At 31.1% G+C, this 24,359-nt stretch overlaps 1 protein-coding gene across 1 annotated transcript in view; it reads right to left on the reverse strand.

The window, feature by feature from the left end:
• The window catches only part of LOC125069209, a 121,672-nt gene extending 97,699 nt beyond the window's left edge, over positions 1–23,973 (reverse strand). The window contains exon 1 of the mRNA XM_047678613.1: positions 23,702–23,973. The gene's annotated coding sequence lies outside the window, so the exon portion shown is untranslated. The remainder of the gene's footprint in view (positions 1–23,701) is intronic.
• Between the last annotated feature and the right edge of the window lie 386 nt (positions 23,974–24,359).

Consider the following 24,359-nt stretch of genomic DNA (forward strand, 5'->3'; position numbering starts at 1 on the left):
GCGTGTTAAGCTAATAACAGCACGCGACTCCATCGACGCCCCGTTACTTATGATATACTAACTGTACATATATGTAGATGGTTGACACATTCAGACCATGACTTTACATATAATACCCTCGTTACTAACTAGTTTACATATACTGTGTAATTTTATGATGACAACCATTAAATTTAAAGATTAAGGTTATTATTTTCACAAGTAGTATACCTTAGTGTATGTAACGATAATTATAAATTATATTTAATAAAAGATATAACGTAATTACATGACATAATGATACTAAAATTGAATAGATCAAATTTAATTTTATTTTAAAAGACATTAAAGTATATTTTTGTTTTAAGTTACAAATTATATTATTCGGTATCTGTCATATTTGGTCTGGTTGCTAATTTATGACGTATTCAAAGTCCCGAATCCAACGAGACGACAAAAATTGGGTTTATCTTTTTGGAAATTCGAAATAGTTCACAATCAGATGATGACAATGATGTCGCATTCCATTTGTATAAAACCATAATATTAAGGTGTATTTATATTGTTAACGTACCGTGAAAATTATATCAGATATTCCAAAATATATAATGAAATTTCAACTCATACTGAGCTACTTACCAATGTTGTAATGTCTTTATTTTTCTGTATATGTTATTTTTTTATTTTTTTTTTTAATTTGTTATTGGTGCAATTGGACACTTCGAATAGGTCTAAATATTTGCCCAATAGTATAAATGTTTGTCGCTAATGGCCTCGGAACTAACATTTCGTTCATTTCACACTTTAAATGCGCGTGTGGGCTTCGTCGTGGGTGACTTGGAAATACAAGTTTGTTAATAAATATGAGCAATTGAATCTTAGTTTTCAAGTTTTAATTGAAGTATTATTGATTGAAATTTTAGTATCAGATATTTTTTGTACATAAATAGAATATATATAGTAGTTTACGTCACCTTCTGGTATATCGTTTAGTCTAAGGGTTCATCAACCTCCTGCCCTTCTTCCAATTTACTTGGGGTCGGCGTAGCATGTCTTCCTCTTCCATACTTCCCTATCTGACGTCATCTCACATCTCTTTCCAGCAATATCATCTTTCACACAATCCATCCATCGTTAATTTAATTTCATCTTTAAGTCTGAGGGTTAATTCTACTAATAAGTTGTGAATATCACAAATGAATTTTAACGCAATCGATGCCTATTTCACTAACACAACGATCCAGTTTAATCGGATTAGAATCGGGTCGTATCGTAACCGTCATTAATTAGCATTGGCTCTGAGTTGCGATTCGACTGAGTTTATGAGTGTGAGGATAGGGAACGTTTCGTAACAGTTATATATTTTGAGAATTGTTGCCCTGCTCCTGAACCGAGCTGAAGCTGAACCGAGAAGAGGGTCAACTTCAACTACCAAACGACAAATCATCAAGAAAATATAAAACATACTAATTTAAGTCTTTAGTGAGGATATAACTAAACATCGATGTATCCGAGTTTGCCATTGGGTAACACGTCAATAGCAGGTTCGAATTCGGGCAAACGCCTTGTCTTTAATTTGTTTCGGTTAAGGGAAATATCTTGAGGAAACCTGCATCTGTACGATTATAGTTTGTTCCAAGTGTACCCTCTATCAATGTGACATTGAATCTAAGACTCTTACTATAAGGCAGCCGGAAATAAGGCAAATTGCCTCGATAACGGTAAATAACCGTCATCGACCATAGAATTGACACTGATCAAATTAAACAATTAACACCAATATTTAGTAACACCATACAAGTTTACTGTCAAGATATAAAGCCTTATTTTGTAATTACTAGAGGTCACTCAACCTTCAGACCGGAACCCAACCGTGCAAATTATACAAAAGGTTTAATAATGATATTTAAAATAAAAATTTTGTAATTATCCAGTCTCTTATACAAATTCATACGACCATGCCTTTACAAATTAGTTCAGCTTAAACACTCAATACAATGTCTCAATAAAATATATTATTCGTATTATTTCTAAAACTATATATCTAACATCCTTCCTAGAAGCTTGGATGAAAAAAACTCAAATTATGTCAATCGTGAACAAAATTTTTAACTGATAAATGTGAATTGAAAACAAACTTTCGTAATGTGTGAATGCCCTTGAACCTGTTGTGAATATTAAGAGGCGTGTGTCAAATTCGTTTGTTTTCAATGCGGGATCCGTCAGACAATATATATTTTAACCGACTTCGAAAATGAGGATGTTTTTTAACATCAATCATTGAACTTTTTTTTGTTTTTGAAGCGATTTTGATGATTATTTTTATGTTGGATACAGTTTTAAAGTCACATCTTAATTTGATTAGAATTGGATATTGTTAAGTTTTTATAAAATCGTTCTTTTGGACAAACTATAAATCGCATAAATTGCAGTTACATATGCAAAGAATCTTGAACGTTTCATCGTGGACTTTTCTCCAATACATATTATGTAAAATTCAATTAATAGATACATTAATATACTATTACTAAAATTAAGTTTTAATCATTTGAAAAATGAACCATAAATTTTATTATATTATAGCTATTGTTTTTTTATTAAACAAGAATATTTATTTTTAATTATTAATTAATATAATGCCATATTTTAATACATATTCTGGAATGATGAAATGTATGGAAATCTGGAATAGATTAAAATATTTACATAATGCAAGTTAAGTCACAAAAAGCGTGTTAATAATATAATCATTATTAATAAAATACTATATATATTCTTTATGTTTAAAATAAAATATATTAATTTAATTTTGGTTAAATAAGCTAGCCGGAAACAAGAGATAACGTTTTATAACTTTTTTTTTTGCGTCTTCTACTCGATACGATCTTGTCGACGTGAGAATTATGAATTAACTTTTACGTTAATAGAAACTTCAAAAAACTATAAATTTAACTTACTATCATAAAATAAGTAGAATATATTACAATAACCAATACAACAAGTGTAACATTATGGTTTGGATGCGTATTGGTTTATTTGTTGAAGGTCACGTCGTCACAGTCAAAGTTTTCATCGGCCTTTAAAATTGACAGTCAGTGTGAAGGTGCCAGAAAGCCCTATAAATAACCTTCAACCTCGAATTTCAAAATACGAGACGGAATTTATTAAAAAAATTAACTTATTTTTTGAATAATATTTATTCACTTATTTTAAAAGCTGATGTAATTCGTCAAATGTACCTACATAATATTTAAGATTACAAAAAAAGTTAATATAATCTATATTTGTTATTACAATTAGTATCTCCGATTTTTGTTAACATTATTATTATTTTTTGGGAGATGTTTTATTAGCTAGCTGATAAAACAAGACTCTCAATACAAATTATAAAATAATTATGTTTAAATAAAACAGCTCTTAAAATATGTAATTATTTCTTAGAATCTAAATAATAAAGAAAAAAACGTTTTTGGTCTAGTGGGTGGTACTCGAGTGGGCTTAGGAAATAATTAAAACATAAAAATTACCATACTGAACGATATAATAATTTATTTACACAATTCTGGAATAAATGTGTATATAATTATTGCTAAAGATAAATTTGTCATATATCTTTACTAATATTATAAATGCGAAAGTAAGTCAGTCTGTCTATCTCTCTCTATTACGTTTTCACGGCCAATCCACTGAACCGATTTTGATGAAATTTGGTGCTAAAACCTGATGACTAACTTTTAAGACAAGAGCGAAGCTGTTGGAGGCAACTGTTATTTAAATAAATCATAATGTCGTGTGGTTGTCAGGAAAAAGTCTCTAGCTAAAGCATTCTCAGGGAATTGGGTCCAGACAGGCAGACAGTCGTAGACGTTTGACAAATCATTCTTCTTGTCTGTCTTCTGTCAGGAAAAATTTAAATGATAATAAGGAAATGTAGAGGAAAAGAATTATCATTATTGTTTTTTTCCTTTTTTTTCAAGCTATTTTAGCAGGTGTATAGGATTTTAATAATCTATATGCCATTCTCGAATTAATATTTATATATAACATAAGCCTATGTTTTATTTATACTTTTAAAGATCATTATTATTCTAAGCACATAAGAAATTATTTCTATTATGGTTTGCTTACGAAATGGCCTGCAAAACTCTTAAATTTTTTTATTCACCCGCATCAAACGAGAACAAAATCCTTCGTGCCTACACAAGTAGTTTTGCATGAATAATGTGCGCCCACGCAACCTCCGCTGCGAATAACAAAATATTATTGAATAGTACACGGAAATAACGGAGTAAACAGATTACTGCTCGGGATCGTTAAAACATTAATTGCAAATGTAGCTAATATTATATTTATGAATGACAATTCGAAACAAACGTAAATTTAAATTAAATACCTACTGTTCATAACGGCGTGGTTAGGCATTTGAGTCAGATAATGGTAGGATTTCACCGTCATGCACCTCCAACCGCTGGACCTAAGGCGATCTATACCTGACACTACACTGACTCACTCACTATTTAGAACGCAGCCCGAAGGTAAAGTTATGCTGTTTGGCAGTAGAACTGATCAGTGCATTGTGCCCACAAAACTGATAACCGGTTCTCCTTCGATTGTCATTCTCTATGGATAATAAATAAACCAGCGACACTAGTGGACGTTACGAGTGTAATTATTTACAAAAGAGTTTAGTATTTATTATATTATAATAATTAATGAAAATATATAAATTCGTTTTTTGCTATAAGTTTAAATGTTCATGTTTTTTTTATAAATTAGATACTTATATATTTTTTTATTTTATATATATAATATAAAAATAAAATACTTAAGTTTTGATGAATAGTGTAATCGTCAAGAAACGGAAATAATTTATTTAAACAAATAACACTAAATCTACGCTATTGTATATATTTCAAATGGCCTTCAAGGTAAAATAGTTAGGTAATTACTCATTGTTGAAGTTGATTTGTTAGTACCCGTTAAAAAAAATAGAAGTTTTAATATAAGAAATTAATTTAAAATTTAATTAAAGCAAACGACACACATGTTACTATTAAACTAACGTAGAATAAGCATCTCCGTTGAGTAAACGCAGGTGTTTCAAAATAAATATAACATGCGTGTGCGCAGCTTCGCCTGTGACTGACAAGCCTTGACATATTTATGGTAATGATGATCAATATCGGTATGTCACATTAGCTCGTCATCGCTTGTGCCTCACGGAAACTGATCACTGTAATGATTAATCGATATAAATAACTCGAATAAACATCGAATGACTTCGAGTTCTGGACAATTTACACTACGTATTTATTTTGATTCCCGATTTTTAAATTGAAGTTCAGTTTGAGGTTTTCGGTAAATATCGATTCAGATCGTTGTGCTGTCCGGCAATAAACTGTAGGCACATTAAAATAACATAATTCAAATTATAAATAGTGCTATACAACGGCACATTTGTGAAGAAATTATAACACACAAAAACCATATAATTTTAACCAGTCGTTTCGAATATACCGGAGGAAGGAAAAATACTGAAGGTATTTCATAAGTAATTGTTATAACAGTGTGTCGTTTGTGTTTGAATAATTGTGTAAATGAATGGATAATATTCATTTTTGAACCAAATGTAAATCTTTCTTGTTATGTTTCTTTCGCGTAATTACACATACACACACACACACATCAGCCCGCATTCGTCCACTGCTGGACATAGGCCTCTCCGAATGCACGCCACTGTGGTCTTTCTTCGGCAACTCGCGTCCAGCTGGCCAGCCGTCTTGCGCAAATCGTCACTCCACCGTGCCTGAGGACGTCCTACACTACGTAGGACTAGGTACTGTCTCTCGCGTAATTATATAGATCAAACTACATACATGTATACAATTATTTCACGAATAAGTCTGCTGTTTCGAATTATTTTTCGATAAGGTGTTCAGATAAAACACTTATTTTTTTCTTATCTTTCCTTTTCATTTCCTGCAATCTTTGGGATCTTTCCCATCTAAAATGGGAATTACAATTACTGGTATTATTCTCTTTTTTTTTTTGTTTTTCATTTTGGATCTGTATTTATATAAAAAATAAATTCTATATTAAAAGTGAAAAGTTCCGAACTGAAAATTAAGTATGTTACAGTCATAGCTTTCGCCGGCGTTTTTTCCGAACCAATACGACTTGGGAACCTTCAAGAAGACTACTCATAAAGGCCAGCCTTGCAGGTGCAAGCCGGTGTTACAGATTTCCATTGGCTGTGTTAGTCACTTTCCATCAGATGAGCCTCCGGCTAGCTTGCCACGTAAGTCATAAAAAAAGAAAAAGAAGTACCTGAATATCAAGTCGAGTTACGGTCGTATTTAGGTACGACCACTAGTATATTTCGTTATTAGTCTTTAGTACGTATTTTATGCATGGTTATTGTGATGCGCAAGAATTTGAAGTAGAACCGGTACATGCAGGCAACGTATTTGTCACGTCTTCACTTGTCGCTATTGTATTGTTTTTATACGACGCCCACTACGACTGAATTAATAAACGTTATGGAATTATCTTTGAGAAGTTTAGATTTATTTATTTAAAGGAAAAGGATAGTACACATCTAGTTGAGCAACAAAATCAATAAATTATTTGTTCAGGTAGAAGACTGACTTAATTTAAACTAATTTGAAGCTTTGTCTGAATAGTCTCCATCGTGTCGTAGTACAATTTTTCGAAGGGCACTATGTTCCTCTAAATCTCATTATGGTTGTTTCATGACTTAATCAGTTCTAGGACCTTTATTTTCTATGACCTAATTCTCCGGTAGAATTATCGGTTGTAATATCAAGCATTAGCCTTACATTTGGAGTTACGTGCACAGATTCTTCACTTCCTCGATAGCTCAATTCACATCGAACGGCCGTCTAGCGGAGTCGCGAATTCGATGCACTAACTGCTAACTTTTGTTTGGGATGGAGTTACAGATGTGAAGAGTGTTAATTATGTTTCAAACATAGTATCTGCTAAAGCTTGTTCTCCATTTATAGAGAAGGTTAAGCCACTACGCTGATCTAATCTGGCTCCAATCCACCAAGGATACACATCTGGAAAATTTTCATCCAGTGCAGGTTCTCGATGTTTTCCTTTACCGTTCTACATGAATTGTAAGCAAATAAAAAATCAGTGGGGCTAAATAACGTGTATCAAACATAATATTACAAACAAATGTATTGTTTATTTTTTCTTAAAACTTCTACGAAGCTAAAACCGTTAACACCAATTTTATTTTCAGCCATTACAAATTAATTTATGGTAAACATACTCATAATTGTTAATAAAGTTTAAAAAAAACAACGTCGTTAATCCTTTTTCAGAGTGATTAAAACACGTCAGAGATCTGGCGAGAGTGACCCAAATGTAACAAGAATCATTGTTTGTTCGCTTACTCAGTTTCATTATACAACCTACACTAAAATAGATTTCATATAACTCATTATAAACACGCCTTCGACAGGATTAACACTTGATTTACAACGCCATAAATTTATGTTATAATTCTCACATTCCACGTTCTACGGAATAAGCTGGGAACTATGAGAGGAATTTTACTATGATTGATTGACAACTTTATTTATAACTAGGTGCCCGTCCCGTCTTCGTACGCGTTAAATTCATACAAAGTACACCTCCCATTTCTGCTACGAAACAGTGTAGTGTCCAAAATTTATTTTTAAACGGATTATTACTTTACAAAATATGTTCCAAATTCAGCTTTAGACCCTGTACCATAAACAACAAACAAACTACACACTAACGTAAGATAATATGAACACATCAATCGGAATTGGAATACTATTTTTTGTCTTTATAATCTATCTATAATTCAAAACTTTATTTTTAATTTTTGATGACATAATTAATATTTATTATAGCGTTTTTTTACGACTATATTGACTTATTTGAGCCTAAAATGTGTCATGGATTTTAACCAGATAAATTACATAATGTCACTGCTTGAGTGTATTTGTCATATCAACAAACTTGTCAAACTTATTGACACGTTTTTTGGACGATTATGGCAATTAGCCAAAGTTTTTATATCATTATATATAATAGCCAAATGTATGACTTAAATTCCTGTAAAAAATAATAATTAAGGGAATCAATTATAATTAATTAATTCAGTTGTCCTGTTTGTGAATTTCTTCTAGAAAAATCTAAAAGAAATTTCCCAGTTGCAACTTAGGGTTAGGAAATTAGAAGTGTTATGTTGTCGTGCCACTGAAAGTACATTTAAGCCATTGGTCCTGCACATTACCTTTCTTTGGTCGTGTCGGATTGTTGTCTCAACGGGTTAAGAGAGAGAAAATATAGAGCACCTGTATTTGTGCAAGCACTTGTGAACTCTTCGGCGAGTTAAATCTTAATATTTGATGCCATGACCAAAATTCTATAAGAACTGAAAATACAGAGGTTATACGAATTAATTGACAATTAGCTCTTGATTTTAATCTGTAAAATAGCTTCGAATTTCAAATATCAATACAATAACGTACATCGTTCGTTCACAACATTCTTATACGCACTAGAACAGAATTAATTTGATTTTTAAGTAGTTAACGTTTGCTAGCTGCGTGTGAATTGTTCGTATAAAGTACAAGCAAATCCGGGAGCATTGGTCGCCATATCTTTGTAGAGATTAATGTTTTATGTTGCACGGCAGAGCATGCGCCAAGTTTAGTGTTAAATATCTAAGATATAAAAGTATTTATTTAAATTACGATTTTATTTGATTCGAATGTTTAATATTTTCTACTGACTTTTTGGAAGTACTCACAAATTCATCACTTATTTTACCGCTTAGCGGTATTACTAAGTGATTAATTGTTAAGTTATAGTCTAAGGGGTGAGTGAGTTAGTGTAACTAAAGGCAAAAGGAATATAACATCTTAGTTGGCGCATTGGTGATTTAAAATTTACAGTGCTAATGTTTATGGGCGAAGGTAACTACTTACCTCCATTAGCAAGCCTGTCTACCTATTTTAAATAATAGTGGTAATATGATAAAGACAAAGGTCAAAGTGAGTTTTCTGTTTCGTTTTTATTTCACTGGGTAACGTTGTAAGGGGTCGAAACTGTGTTAGAAATAATGTGTGGGCTGTTGTGATAGAGGCTTCCTTTTAATTCTGAAACTGCTACTAGTACTATGATAGTATTGAAGATATTGATTAAACTTTAGGTCATTCATTTTACTTATCAAGAACTTTTCTTTTTATCATATTAATGTTTCAACGATTGTGCATACGTTTAACAAGTAATTCGCGATTTTACGATGATCTTTAAAGATATTTTTAGACGTAAATGCAGATTATGTTGCGGAGGCGTTTTATAGTTAACTCTGGAATTTAGAAGCGTTTTAGTTGTGTATAAACACTTTTATGCTGTTATTCTTCTGTTTTTAATACATACATATTTTATGATTATATTTTAAACGTGTACGTACTTTCAAATTTTATGAGAATAAATTTGGTTTTATTATATTGAAGTAAAGAAAATAAACTTACAAAAGAAATATGTTAAATAAAATCGAACTTTATAGCTACACACTTGTGCACATTCAAAATATTTCGTAAAGATTATGGGTGAGTATGATTTTTCAAAAATATGGTGTTTAGTACACACGCTACTAGCAGAACGCAGTCCATCTACTTCGTCTTATTATATAAATATAGTATATTTTTATGACAAACATAAATCAAACAAACTTATATATATATGTATATATAGTCTGGGTCACCGCAGTAATAAGGTTTACGCGAAGCTTAACCGTCCGTTTATATCTAATAAAATAATACTTAAAATTACTTTATATATTTATATACATGTTCCAAGTTCGATTAGCCATAAACTTGCAAATAATATTTTACAAACAATATTTGCTAATAAAATGCAAGCACCATTATAAGATGGCCCACGCGTCGTTTGATACTGAATTCGATATCAGTGATGTCATCGTAATGACCTTCCCAATATGGAAGGCGATGCCTTTGAAAGCTGTTGAGTGTACATAATAGTTGATAATGTTTTGAGAGATAATTTGCTGTTCAAGGAAATTGTAAGTTAAGAAGGTATCAAGTAAAGGTTGGCATATGTAGATATATATACGAGTAGATAGGTAGGTAGATATAAAGATATACATGAGTATATGAACTATTGATTTAGAAATTTTGGCCATTCCTTACATCTAAGCGTTGGCACCGTAGGAACAAAGTTGAAATATACACATATTATATTTAGGCTTAATATCCACGAAAGGTTCTGTATCCTGTACGTTTAGAGTATGCTAGTAGAGATAATTTAGGAAGTAGCATGCTATCTTTATATGTTTTTTGGGTAAATAATAAATCTTAGTAAATTACCGTGTGTGTCGCCTGCAGAAATAGCAGAATAGGACAGAGCCACCCCGTATCAACCAGTAGGTGTCATAAGAACCGTCAAGGGATTAAAAATAAATTTTAAGTCACACATACATAGATTAAAGCTCATAATCAATAATTAGGGAAATAAAATTTCATATGGGGGCGAGACTTAAGCCCAGCTTAAGCAAACCCAAGGAGAGTTGACGTCACCAGGCGTCCGGCGGTACAAGTTTGCCAGAATTTGTCTTTCTTGCATTGTTATAAATCACACTGAGTCATAAATATGGGATTAAGGTAAGTCTTAACCAAAGTTTGCGGTATCGAACCCGGTTAATACTATTGTAATGCGCTTTTCTCTCATCTTCAAGCGTTGAAGACAATCTACGCGTAGAAATCTGTGTGAGTCGGATGAAAATCACCGAGTATATATGGTATTACATTGGGATTTCCACTGGCTGTTTCCTTCTTTTACTTTTACGTTACAATATCTTTTAAAAACTTGAAACAACAGATTTAGACCAAACCAACATTTAAAAACTCAATAAAAAAAAATAGTCTATAAAACTTCATCACAAACTAAAGGTCACTGTAATAAATTAGTCTTTAAGGCAAATGACCAGTTTAATCCGCTGGACACTCGTCTGTTTAGTAGTCTTATCTACCGTGGGAATTCTCTACTTTACCTTCAACATACGACCTTAAACTTTTCTAATTGCTTGCTTATGTATTTAGACCATAGATAATAGTGTCACGTAGTTACAACGTCGTTACGACTATTCTGTCATTATGAATTATCACAGGGATCTTTACTTTGAAAAAAAAGTTGGGCTTTTGATGCAACGATATGATTCAAGTAGACCCTTATCTTGTTCGTCACGATGAGTAAAGAGAAAAATGGCATTTAAATATTTGGTAGTTACATACACATATTTAATTGTTTAATTCTTTTTATCACAAAACTTTTAAATTATAAACTGCTAAATTTTGATAAAATTTCTTTTGCATCCTTGGTTTATATTGGATACGGAAGGTGGCACTGTGTTCGGAATTAATTTTGTAATGAAAAATATTAAATTTATTATTACAACCGTACGACGATCATATGCACGTTTTTATATACCTCGATAAAATAAATTTATTAAACAATAACTGCTCAAAAATTCTTATTGATTGAATTTTTTATACCTTTTTGTACTAATACATTAAAATAGCGTTACACTATGAGTCGGTTCAGAATATATCACGAACGATATACGAAGTGGGTTATTACAGAATATTTCCAAGCGTTACCCAAGAGAAAAATACCTCAAGACACAAAACAATATAAAACATGTAAATATTTATGACGTAAATTGTAGAGATGATACTTAAGCGTCAATCACCTTTAGTTATATACGATTAATTATTCGCTAATAGTGTCCCAACCTCTCTTAAATATTTTTATAACATATACAATATAGTAGAATTCATTCATGGGGCAAGGTATCCGTTTCTATAAAAAAATTCCGCAGACATTTTTAACTTTGCCGTTTCATAAATGCAAATCATTCGTAAAAAATACTTTGGTAAAGAAGGCATATTATTCGATACAAGATTATATAGATGATAAAAAAGTGTGGAGTTAATGCTTGTTGACTTCCAGGCAGGAGACATAACATTATGTATGTTATAATTGTATATAACTAACATGACTGTATTTGTTAGATGTTGAAAAAGATTGCCGGTTCTTCTCGGTAGAATCTACATTATGAACCGGTGGTAGCTTTACTTTAAATAGTTTGTTAAATTACGATTCAAAAGTACTTGTAAAAGCCTCCTTGAATAAAGTATATTTTGATTTGATTTGATTTGAATATACTGATATTATTTAAAAGTTAAGTAGCCATATTGTTATTAAATATTAAAGCGATTAAAATGTTAAAAATATTAAAACGCTTATGGGTAAAAAAATAAAAGTTGTTTAAGATAACAGTATAACGGATCTCTAGAGAGTAACTGTAACGCATACCAATAATTGTGATTGCGATTTAGTTTACACTAAATTAACGGTTCAAACTTAACGAAAAAACTATTCTAGATGCTTACTTTTATAACGATATTTAATAAAGCGTATAGCTTGCTTATGTACGACTTAGTTATAATAATGTTATTGAATTCTTTAGCTTATACTAAAATATCTGTTGTAGTTCTATTGTTAACAACAACAAATTGACTTTCGTCACGGCCATAGTTTAAACTAGCTAATCTGATACGGATTTACCCGAAATTAATAAAACTTTACCTGTTGCACACAACCCGTCATCCGCTATTTTACGCCCCCGAGGGGTGAATTAGAAAAAGTAGGCTATGTCCTACGGTTTAGTTAATATAATATTATTCGAATCGTTAGCTTATACAAAAATATTTAGTTTTATTGTTTACAACAATACGAAGTCACGTCAATTTTCAGTTAGTTTAAATTTGAAGCGGTCGAAACTGCGAAACGCTGCTACTTATACGCATATATTATAAACATATATTAACTAACTTATATAAGATACTATAATATTATAAACTTAAACCATCAACGGAACGCCCTTCATGTTCAGGTATTTATTATAGTTATTATTATAGTTTAGGTATTTAAGTTTATTAAAAGTAAAAATCTCATATACAAGGATGGTTTTCAATTAATGTTTTTTAATTAACATGCTCTCACTTTCTTGACCTACAAGTGTTTACGCAACGGAATCTTTCAACATGATATGCGCCATCTTTAAGTCTGATGATCTTGATAATTGGCACACGTGCTGAAACCGACGGCAGACTTAGGGTTGTCTGTAAACCAGGAACATTCCTAGAAATGGCCTACATAAGAGGGCCAACCGTCGGGGCGGCATAAGCAATCCTATCCAAGGTACCGTATACTTCACTTCAAGAGAAACGCATTGAAACATTTTTCCAACAAGGTAAAAAGGTGTTACAAGAATTAAAAACTTATCGTATATTAAAATTATGTAAATAAGTAAAGCGATTTCTTTCGAAGACCAAATAAACATCGAAGATGGCTTACGTAAGGTTGCGTAAAACGTTTTTGTGTCACAAACTGGTTATAACCGGTTGCAAAATGTCTCCATTGAATTAACTTAATTATGTTGTGTATACTGATAAAGTATTTTATTATATAATACTTAATAGCTTACAAATATTATATGACATTAATTCAAAAAGTTATAGGCAGGTTTCCTCGCGTAGTTTTCCTTCATCGCGAACCATGAAATTAATTATTATATATGGTTAATTAAGTATGTGAAAACTCAGTGCAACTGACTTTGGAATCCAAGATCATCGGTCACTGTTTACGTCTCCTATCGGCTGAACCATATGGATTTCAATAATATTGTAAAATATTTATTGACAGGCTGTGCCCTTTTAGTAAATATTTACCTACCCATATATGCATGTATGTACGTATGTCCAAGATATCAGTAAACAAACGTATGTAAACTTGAGTCTTGATAGTCTCAACCGATTTGACAATGTTTACTCCGAACAAACATACATATAGACAGACAAACAAAAAAATATAGAATAAGAATTGCGCCTAGTAAAAAAACAGAAAATTAATAATTACAAAATGATACTTATATTTTATTTTTTATATATAAAAAGTTAAACTACTCTAAGTAAATGTATTTTATAAGTTGTGTCCGTATCAGGATCAGTTACTCGATAAAGTATTTACTGTGTAATGAGAAGTTCCTCAAAATCGTGATTCTAGTATTTAGTTGACTGCAGCATTCCTTAAGATAAGTCTATCAGGGTCCGGTTAGACCTCGGGCGTTTTGTCTGAAAATTGATCCTGAACACGCAAACATTAGATGTTATATGAAATAGGAAACATGAAGGCGCTCCTACATTTGTCTGTACCCCTGGTACAATTTAAAACGACTCAAGTAAATACCTTTATATTTCACTTGGTGGTACCACCCAGTGAAATAAACGTATTGGTATTGTTGTATTCTAGATTCAAGGACAAGTGAGCAGGTGTAACTACGATGAGCAACATCAATGCCAATGGTTGGCATTTCTTAAACTGCTAATGTCTAGCAGTATATGGACGGTGTGGACTCAACACCATGTAACAAATTTACATCTTTATGATACATGTTTATAATAAAAACTCCTTTTGCAAGGTATTTTAATAAATAGAAAACTATTAAAAAATGTAAAATAAAAAAAAAAACAATTTTGACGTTTAATATTCTACAGTATTTCAAATTTAACATATTCATTTAATTAAGAATACAAATTAGATTGATATGATATATTAATTAAGAGATCATCTTCGTTACGTTATGAAATCCTGGTACCTTTTCTGTAGATTCATATTCGTATACTATCATTTCTAATAAATATATTTCCAATTAACTTAATGCTATGTGGAAGCGTTTTAATCAACGCATACAGTAGTAGCGATGATTAACATTTAGATAGATTTAAATTTAACAGTAGGAATTTATGATTGCTCATAATCTTAACATATAAAATAAATTACTAGTATAGAGAAATTTATTTGGGCATTTTGTGAATAAATTTATTATATAAGTTACGTTTTAAAAATGTAACAAATATACACTCATTGGCATGTCTCATTCGGAAATCGCAATAATATTATTATTTTGTTTATTTACGCATGGTTATAAGTTTTGTATTAACATATAGAAACTTTATGCTTATAAAAATGATGTGCGTAAAATTGAGCACAATATTTTATTCCATATTTAAATGTTTTCACTGACGAATCGACGATGTTATATATTGTGTATAAAGTTTGAGCAAAGTTTTACATTATCATAAAATTAAAGTCAATATATTTAATGTGACAAGCGACGTTTTGAAACTAAACCGATGATTGGCAATAATAGTATTACTAAATATATAATATCACCAAACATATCGTATTTATGTTATATATTTATTTATAGGATAAATGTTGTTTAGATACTTTGGCTACGAATCGAAGGTCACTTAAGTGAATATAAGTTCTTTCGAAATTTTTCGGTTTTCTGATTTGTGATTTGATATATTTAACAACGAGTTCGCGTGTGAGGGGAGGATCGGGTGTTAGGTAGCCTGTACCTTACAATGTGTATGCTAAACACAATAATTTTTTTTTTTCATTTTAAGCTATGTAGCTAGCGTGGATGTCCACGGGCTTATTGTTACCCAAACTTTTTTTACGTTTTATATTCTTATAATCTGTAACTACACAACCTAGACCTACTAAGTTGTTCCAATCATACTTATAGACTAAACATCAGTAGGTCTTTGCTGGATTCGGAGCTCTCCGTCCTACTCGAAAGACGTGGTCCGTCATCCGATTTTTTAACGTCGTGCATGACGTTAAAAAATCGGATGACGTTGACGGATGATGATGTTAACTAGTTAAGATTTAACAGACAAACAAATAATTAAAACCCTTTTGTATTTATATTACTTAGGATATCTGGAAAATAATGTATTTAAAAATATTATAATCGCCTAAGATACGAACCCAAGTTTACAATTATCGTGTTATTCTAATATATATTTTTATACGACTCATACATACAAGATTATCGGTGTAGGTATGACGAATCGTTAAAAATAACAAGCGCGAGGTATGACATGGGACATAATACGTTAAATAAAGTTAACGGACTTTGTGTAAATGTAAATGAATTATTATTATATATATACACAGATTCAGTCGAGATATTTGTTGACATCACGGACTGGCAATTAAATATAAATATGATTAAAGCTTATATGTCCAAAATAGATTCTATGGAGCTACTATACTACTGGAGGTATCTGTGATATATATAAACTAGGCTTAGAATTACATCTTATCATATTCCATATGGTTTTTTTTTGGAACCGAACATGGAGCTCTTCTCATGGAAAGTGACTACCACCGCTCGTGGACGTCCGCAATACCGGGGACATTGCAGGTGCGTTGCCGGCTTTAAAATGTGAACAGTCTTTTCTTGAAGGTTCAAAATTTACTAATACCATGTTTACTACTACACCCCGACATTCTAGTCATATTTTTTCACGATGATATCGTCAAGTCAATGTCTAAGTTCTTTATTATTTTTTTACTCTTTCTGTTGTCTAGAATAGGCTAAGTATTCAAACCACGAAGTACCATTTCATCACCACGCAATAAAACGCTGCTGATCCAAAAATTCCTCTTAAGAAAATGCGGAGCTTCTACTACCAAAATATTCAGATATACATATGTCAGAATATAATTCGATACGTGCAAGTTTCATGACGTTTTATTTCAATTTAGAAGACGAGATTAATTATAATCACTAATTATGAAAATGAAAAATGAGGCCGTTATCTTCGGTTGAGATGGTCGTGCTCTGGGCCTGGGTAGCTGAACTATCTCGGCTCATAAAATAATTTAACTGCAAATGAACTCACAAATATCATAAGTATACAAACGTATTTGTGTTTGTTAAATCTAATTTACTTAACGACTTACACTTAAGTTATAATAACTTGCTAGTAATTAGGAGACTAGCTGTGGTTATAAAATAAAACAAGTTGAGAACATTGTTTATAACGTACGATACGACTTATCGCGTCCCGATAAATTGCAATTTTAAGGACTTACTAAATGAAAACGTAATTATTTGTTTCTTTCATTGCACTGTATATTTTAATAATATTATAATTATTTTTGTGTTTTGACACTCGAATTTAATTTAATAAATAATTAATTTTATGGACATTTCTATACGAGAATTATTAACAATAAGACCTTAACTATATACAAATGAGAATTATAAATAGCTACTGTATAAATCATGACCACGTAGAACACTGGCACCATTTCCCTGTTGAATCGCAAAAAAAATAATTAATGTTAAATCTTCAAAGTATCCGTTAATTCTATTAAAGATGCGAATGGCTTGTCGCAGGAAAGATTTGTTGACTTTGCGGAGTCAGAAATCTGTGATGTTATTCATGTTTGTGTTAATAAAATCTATTTATGTACTTGGGCAATCATTGTTATTTATGTTACTGCAAATACTTTGAAATTGTACGTCGTCAGATTAATCATCTTAATTTCTAGTCATAATTTTAAGATCACGTGTTCATTATGTCGTATAGAGTAAAGAACATTCTTGATGCTACTCTTGGGAGGTTTTCTTAGATGAGATATGATCAACTCTTTTGTTTTTTACTAAATATAATTTTCAGAATACATTCGGTATACAAATGTTTTTACGCCCGAAAATATTTTATATTTTTTTTATTTGTATCTTTTTAAGTCTTTGGTATGTGTTAACTGAAGGTCACGGTCTTTAAATCCGACGATTTAAAGACGTGACCTTTGTGATTTTTCTTGTGTTTGATTTGTTTTTATATCGTGAAGAAAATCACAAATATAAGTTCTCCACGTTTATATCTACCGATCCATCGAAGAATATCGTGGCAGAATAATTTTAAGAAGAGGCTTTTACTCTGTCATGAAATAAGCTCAAGCTCTAAGTACCTTAGTAACATATTAATGTTAAACTATTGAAAAAATTATAACAACTATTATATAGTACGAGAGACGGTCTTGTGGCTCTTTAAGCATTTCTTTTAAACAACTCAATCCTAAGGGAAGTTTTGTCATAAAACCTGGATTTGTGATGTAGTAACAGATATACAAACGGACGTGACAGATACAGAGACAAACGTTTTCACAGACGCTGGGCAGTTCTATTGTAGTAAATTATAACATTATTTAAATCTTTGGGATAATCAGAAATACTCGGTGTCTCGTTAAGGGTATCTTTTGTACATCTATCTTTAACTTGTGTAACTGTGTAAATTTAAGGCTTACGGCTTCGCTTTGCAAAAATATAATCCATTTTTTCAACGAGAAACATGCTCACAGAAGTAGTACATTCTGTATAAGATAGCATCTGTTCTGTAATGGCCAGAATTAGTCTCAAAGCCATTCATATATAATGTAATGAACTTGTGATGAAGAGATAGAAAAAGTCACTAGACGACCTTCAGAGTGTAATGTCAACATGTACTTTAAAGCATCGCGCACGTTATTACTGGATCACGTCCCACCCGCTGTAATTTACGAGATAACAAACAATATATTCGCTACTTTATATTAATGAAGTAAGCTACGTGCTTACTAAAAAATTAAATTCCAAAAAAAAGTTCCCCTGGCCGGACTAAGCCTTGGGTCCTCTTTTCCTTGTAAGAAGATTCAGAGTTTATACCACCACGATGATCCAGACTGGATATAAATATGGTAGATTTTCATTCCGGGATACGAGATGATTTATAAAATCTAATTGAGCAAATGAATCATACATTTAACCTCTAATACCTTAATCATGACTGGGCTGGGTTGGCAAAAATAAATGTGATCAAACTAAATTTAATTTAATTTAAAGAATTCAACTGATCATGTTCAAGTGTGATGTGATGTGTCCTTAAGTTTGTTTTACTATGGAAATTATACAATAAAATAACCGCTTAGTTATTGTTTTGTAAAACACATATAAAACAGGCATTCGAAAAGATGTTTATACGAAATATGTATACAATTTTCAGTTGAAAGTAATTTTAAAAATGGAATAAATTTCAAATAAATGATTGCGAGTTAAAACGCATAGTTTTCATATCTATACATACATGTATAATGAAATTAGAGCGTCTGTTTGTAAAATTAAAATAATCGCTTTTTACTAAATGCATATGGATGTATACACGGTACATATACCAAAATAACATGTTTGTCTGTCTGTTTGTTCCGGCTAATCTCTGAAACGCCTTGACTTTCACTAGCAGATAACTTAGGCTGCAACAATAACTATTTTGTTACATTCAAACGCGCACGAAGTCGCAGGCACCGGTTGTTTTAATTTTTAAACGTTTCTATAGATGTAATCAGCTTGTTATACGGTAAGGAAGTAGTTTTTCACCCGACGACGACGGATACGTAACGATTACGCAACGATGTGCGCTCATGAGCCTGCGCCTATAACATCATTATAAAAGGAAAACGTCTATATGGTGACTTCATTATAGAGATTTATGACGGATATAACATGATTGGAATTACGTTGCGTTAAAGTAAAAGTTGATTTCGGAATTTAAAAATAGAACGTTTAAGTTTTTATTTACTGATAACAATGTGTTGCAATTATCAAAATGAGATATATATATATTTTTTTTTATTTTAAAACCGGGTTTCCCTTAAAGTGAATCTTGATTTGCTTAAAAATGTTTATGCTGTCCTTTTTGAGTGTTCATTATCAAAGGCTGACAATCTGTGCAGGCTTTATATTGCACAAGAGTGCTTTTTATTCTCTAAATTATATAACTTAGGAACGGATTACCGGGTACGTTAAAACCACACGTTTGATAAGACGCAGTACCAACTGCTTTTCGTGCTGTCCGAGTAATTGAATGTAAAACTAAAGTGACCCTCGTTATTTGATAATCTAATACAGATTATTAAGCTTTTCTGGTAGCAGTTTATCTTTCAGAATGTTTTTTTTTTTTTCATAGCACATTTCTGACTAGGTACAATATATTTCCAAAACTTGATAGATAATTAAAAATATACTACAAGGCTAGTAAAATACTTGAATTGGTTTATTGAGAACATTTTGCATTTTTTTTTACTCTACAGTTAAATCTTGACTCGATATTAAGATTACTCTACTTTGAGAAGACAACCGTTTAATCAAAAACGTATTCATGACTAGAAAATTTATAACGTGCGTGTGTAATGAATAGTGTGTCAGACGACCCGAAAAAAATGCAATATACATAAATAGGCAACACTAAGTTCTTAATTATTATGTACTTAAAGTGATTTTATTAAATGCTCTTGTTATCAAAATGATAAACTATGACGTAATAAGACTAATAAGTGTTGTAACTTGTAACTGAGATAGGCCATTGGCAACCACGACTCCTTTCCGGGTCGGTGATCTCGAGGAATTGGAATCACCTGCCATTTTACTGTTAAATAATTATATGTAATAGTAAATGTTTTATATCCGTAAATAAAACCTCATTATTCCTTCCATTTGATAAAAACTTTTTATAATTGAGAGAATTTATATCCAGAGTAAACTCTCAATATAAATGTAATCTTGTAACGAAAAAGTTTTCCATTATTAATAGACCTTTTTGCTCAAAAATAATTTTTACTATAATATTGAAAATAATATAGTGTTGTTACAATTTTAATTTAATGGATTTCACTGTTTAACTTAAAATTCATAATATATTTATTTAATTTTTAATTAGAAGTAATCATAAAAAAAGTAATGTCTTAAACGTATTTAAAAAAAATGTGTAGACGGCAAAAAAACGTTCACATTTTGTAAACTTCGTTTTTATTAAAATAATATAATAATGTTGTACTTATATATCAACTTATAGTAGTCGTTATAAAAATGTTCATTTATAAAGAATACAAGTAAAACTTAATTATGAAATATAATTCGTCTTTTTGAGTGTGTGCAATACACACACAAGTAAAATTTAAGAATTATTTAATTTTTTCGTTTGTTTATTCGTATTGACGCATTTCGTTTCATCGAGTTTCAATTCAAAATCACAACGATTCTAAAGTGTTAATTCAAAAATAATTATTTATTTATTTACGTACAGACGTATCTTCGAAGTTTAAGAATATTTATTGATTTGTAGTCAGCCTCTGAAGCAAGATAAACGATAAACATCGAACGGTCAAAGCGGGAAATAGTAGTTCATAATTGTAGAGATAGTTGAGACGAGTAAACAGTCACACAATGGTTACCGTTTGACGGCAACCACCGTTCCGGGTCGTTGGCGACTGTGACCATCTGCTGTTCCACCTGCTCCTTTACTGTCATTAAATAAATAAATACTATGTTCGTAACGGTGACTTAAATTTTTTATATTTTCTTTATCCTTTTTATTGTTAAAATTTATAAATCTCATATGAATCACTGTAGTTGTCACATAATGTCTATCTATCTATAACACTGGTACTTATTCCACCATGCTGCACCAATGCGGGTTTTATGGAAGAATTGAAATTAGACACATGCAGGTTTCCTAAAGATGTTTGCTTTCACCGCCGAGCACGGGATGAATTATAAACACAAATTTAGACTTGAAAAATCAGTGGCGCCTGCCCAGATTTCAACCCGCACCTATTAATTTACGTGTTTTAACTACTAGTACTGTTGCGTTTTATGTAAATTTATAATAAAGCTCATTATATTTTAATAATTTTATGCTAAACAAAATTGCGGATATCGTACAATTTCGATTGGGTGTTTTGATTCGTTGAGCTGTTAAAATATATACATAGATGAATTAAAAAGACCTGCTACGATGAATTAGCATCATTTTGGGCTATATATCGCTTGGCACAGGACTAGCCCAGTAACTGGTCTTTAAAGGTTGGTATTATTCCACGCGATACACTCGAATGAAAAATATGAATCATATTAAAATTACACATTAGAACAATAGTGTTGAGAAACCTTTTATCGATAGTAATACTTGTTTATCGACTGTAATAATATTTTACATATATATCTCAAGGTCAATATGAACCCTGTTACTCTTGTTTTAATGATTTAGTGTAATATATGCACTTTCCTAATCTCGACTAACGACGCCAGTTGTGTGCTCAAGAAACCTCACATGTCCTTGCGCGGAGAATGTTTAGTTTAACTTTCGTCCGGAAAACATCAAGTTCGTGACCTGAATCGTGAGTGTAACTATTTTAAATTTTATTACAAACATTTTACACATTAAAACGCTGTACAATTTAGCGTCATTGTACTAAACTATACTTATGTGTATAATGAAAATTGTTATATATTTTGTTTTTGAAATATTTTGTAGCTTCGTATCCTTTTTCTGACACCGAGTAGTGTTTGATATTATCACACTATGCCTACAGTTTTGTTCACCTATCAATACTTTATTTACTTTTTTTTTAAGGTTATCTGGCACAGACACTCAGACATCCTTACAGTCAAATATATTGACCATCATACTCAACATACATATAAATATAATCAATCATATTCAAGTAACGAACTTGGGCATATTCCAAATCAATTAAATAAAAGATTAACTATTATAGATTCATTTATTCATATATCAAGGGAAGATTTACGCGTCGTAATCTATAATATTTTAACGAAAATGAAACCGAATTATTTAATAATAATAATGGTGAAATATGGCAAACCATTTTAAATACACTGTTGTATCAAACTGTGATGTTCCCGTAACTGGTTTCAGCTTTGTACCGGCTTCGATTTCCGTCCGTACCAAATATTTGTTTCTGTTTGAATATTTTGTTTGATGTTGACATTAGTATGTATAGATTTTCTGACCGTCAATGGCTGTATTTTTATATGTACGTATATAATCGACGTAGTAAAGCCAAAAATACTACTCTTCACTTTAGGTATATGTGTCATTTTGTTAGGATAATAACTGAGCCAAAATATACTAACTACTCATCGGCTTATGGCACCCTACCAATACAAACCATGATTCAATGATACTGTTGATTGTATTTAGTAAGTCATTCCTTGCTGCTGTCTATTTCGCTCAATTACTAGAATGTTCTATTCAATTTTAAAGATTAAAAATATTTGGTACAATAAATACATGATATTAAATTTTATACATTCTGTAAATAAGTTCTATCGATCGGCTATTGACCTTTTTTTCAGAAAGATATTATAGCCTCTATATTACATTATTATATTGACGGGTTTTTCTGAAAATTAAACACATGTCTTTTTTTTTTGACACTACATGTAAAAATTTCAAGAAAGACAAAACACTCATCGACCACTTGATAGATTTGTACGGATTTGAGTTCGCGAATTTGAATGGGATTTGTTTACTGGGATATATCGCTTCTTTGAGAAGTACTGCAATATGACTACAAGATTTTTGATTGGTTTTATTAATAACTTATTTCACTTCACTAAAAACTTGGTAATTTTGACGCAATAACCTATCACCTTTACATTTTCTTTCATAGCTTATAAAACTCCTAAAGATTAGTTTAAGCCGGATGATCATTATCATTCAATATTTCGAAATATTAATATCTAGTTTTTAGACAAAAAAGCAGATTTTTTTATTTTTGATAAATTATAGTTTTTTTTTTCTCATACTTAATTAATATAATAGGATTAGCGGTGACCAAATTAAAATGTTAAAGTCTTTTCATTATTTATATTTTAAAAGATGTTTAAAAAAACTGTAAATAAGGCTTATTGGACTTAACTTACCTTGATAGTGTGAAAAATATTTTGACAGCTGTTTCGCGTCAACAAAGCTAACGATACACTTGTTTCAAGCTGCAATTGAATTTTAAAAATAAAACAATTATAGTATCACAAGAACTGTCACTGCACAGATTAAAATTTATATATATATCGTATTCGGTTAAAAACTATTCGGTAGTTATTTCGTTGATTCTCGTTTATTATTGAATATCGTATGCGATCGCGACATGCGCGTGCGCCTCGAATCGCGCGCAACACTGACACTAGTCGGCCATTTTCTCAGCTCGTGGTGGGAGCAGATATAGGAAATAAATGGTAAGAGAATTACGATAGCTTACACTGCGAGGCTGTAGCGCTCGATACGATCAGAGGCAGTTTATAATAATAGTTCGATTTGTGTTTACAAGCACTCAATGTTATGACTTCATATAATATTTAATATTTAGTTTAAATAGCTTCAATGTAATTTCAAACATTTATTTGCATTATCGGCAGTGCCTATACGAGTTTTAATGTGAATTTTCTAATCCTAGTACTAGAGACGATGCATACAGAAGATACATGTGTCTATAATGTTCTGAAGGAATCTATCTAAGTCTTCTCATTTATATAACAATATAGTGTTGTTTTTCGTTAATAAATTACTATAGATTGAGACAAT

This window comes from Vanessa atalanta, chromosome 15 (genome assembly GCF_905147765.1).
Source record: "Vanessa atalanta chromosome 15, ilVanAtal1.2, whole genome shotgun sequence".
NCBI classification, from domain to species: Eukaryota; Metazoa; Arthropoda; class Insecta; order Lepidoptera; family Nymphalidae; genus Vanessa; species Vanessa atalanta.